This window comes from Crocodylus porosus, unplaced genomic scaffold (assembly GCF_001723895.1).
Source record: "Crocodylus porosus isolate Cpor-Errol unplaced genomic scaffold, CroPor_comp1, whole genome shotgun sequence".
Taxonomy (NCBI): domain Eukaryota; kingdom Metazoa; phylum Chordata; order Crocodylia; family Crocodylidae; genus Crocodylus; species Crocodylus porosus.
The window spans coordinates 669,222-671,198 of NW_017728938.1; positions in this window are offsets into that span (position 1 = coordinate 669,222).

Consider the following 1,977-nt stretch of genomic DNA (forward strand, 5'->3'; position numbering starts at 1 on the left):
TAGGATCTGGAACCAACTTCCAAGGGAAGTGGTGCTGGCTCCTACCCTGGGGGTCTTTAAGAGGAGGCTTGATGCCTACCTGGCTGGAGTCATTTGAGCCCAGTTTTTCTCCTGCCCAGGCAGGGGGTCAGACTACAAGATCTACAAGGTCCCTTCCAACCCTACTTGTATGATTCTATGGTTATGCTTTCTGTCTTCTTCCAGTAGCTCTACTAGCTGATTTGTTGCACCATTAAAATCAAATTCTTCACTGGAATAAGAAGCATGGAGGAATGCAGAGGCTATGCTCTGCTGGCTTTCAGAATGGCGGCTGCTTCTGTGGCACAGCAGGCAAAAGGAGTAAAATCCAGAATTAACTCTCTCAGAGCTACTATGGAATTTGCAGTAGTTATTAGCCAAGCACTGCAGCTTGTGCCTTAAGCAGCAGCTGAGCTGGGTTAGGGGAAGTGAGCTGCTGCATGTAGTCTGTAGTACCTTAATGAGGTTTACGTTTCTGTACAGTAATACTGCCTTTGGGGTCTGGGGCCTAGCTTTGTTGCTGTCCTGCGACATCAGAGGCTTCTTGTTGCTTCACCCAGACTGTCCTGGGATGCTGCACTGCTTGGACAGTTTCTAGGAGCATTTACTGTCACAGTCTGCAATGACTTAAAATATTTTTTCCCTACATTCTGCCTTTCAAAAATAATCTGACTGGGGGCATGTGCTGTGCAAGCAAAAACAGTACTTCCAGCAATGCTGGGCTGGAGAAAACTGCACTGCTTAAATACTAACCAACACATGGGACAATTTTGTGTACCTGTTTCCAGTAGAACTGAGATTTTTTTTTTTTATAAAAGAGGTGTGAATCAAGACAGTATTCCTATAATATTGTCAAAGAGCCAGGACAGTCCTTCCCTGACTCTATAGCTGCCACTGTTAAATGCCAAGCAAAGATCATAAACCCTTACTTGGGTGGAGACTACAAATCCAGAAAAGGGTTAATGTGGCTCTTTTGGGGTACTCTGTCTTCCTGTAGCAGCATCCTGTCCTCATTTACTTCACTACTGGGAGGGGAATAGAAGGGGCTGCAACTACACAACAGCAGCCCATTTACCCTGATTGGCTTCCGATACTTATTAATAAACCAAATTCACTTTTTCTTTATACCAAAATTGAACAAAATGCTTTGCAAATCATAGTATCGTAGACAATTAAGGTTAAAAGGGACCTCAGGAAATTATTTAGTCCAGACTCCAGCTCAAAGCAGAACAGTTCCCAATTAGATCAACCCAGCCAAAGCTTCGTCTAGATGGGACTAAAACCTTCCAAGGATAAAGATTCCACAGCCTTTCTAGGTAACCTCTTCCAGTACTTTACTACCCTTCTAGAGGGAAAGTTTTTTCCTAATATCTAGTGTAAACTTACCTTGCTGCAGTTTGAGACCATTGTTCCTTGTTCTGTCATCTGTCACCACGGAGAACAGTCTAGCTCCATCCTCTTTTCAGGTAGCTAAAGGCTGCTATTAAATCCCCATTCAGTCTTCTCTTCTGCAGACTAAATAAGCCTAGTTCCCTCAGTCTCTCCAGGCATCTGGTTTTCTCCGTTTAAAAATCCCAACATCTCTTATTTTAAAACCCCAAATCTGTGTCTTACATATTAAAGCAACTTGGAAGCCTACCACTGCCTCAATCATTACGACAGCATTCTAAATACCTATATATATGTATATTGGTGGGGTTTTTTGTTTTTTTTTTTTTTTGTTCTTTTATCATGAAAATATCAGAGTTCCCCCTGCCATCTTCATTCACCAGGAGGTGGGTTTAGCTGCGGCTTTCTCCCCCACCTGCTTTTTGGTGGTGAACAGCCCTGATGCATCAGTTCCCTGCTAGTCATCTTGTCATAGAAAGAAATCAGGTTGTCAAGCATGACTTGCCCTTGGTGACTCCATGGCGACTGTTCTTAACCACCACCTTCTTCAAGTACTTACAAATGGATTCC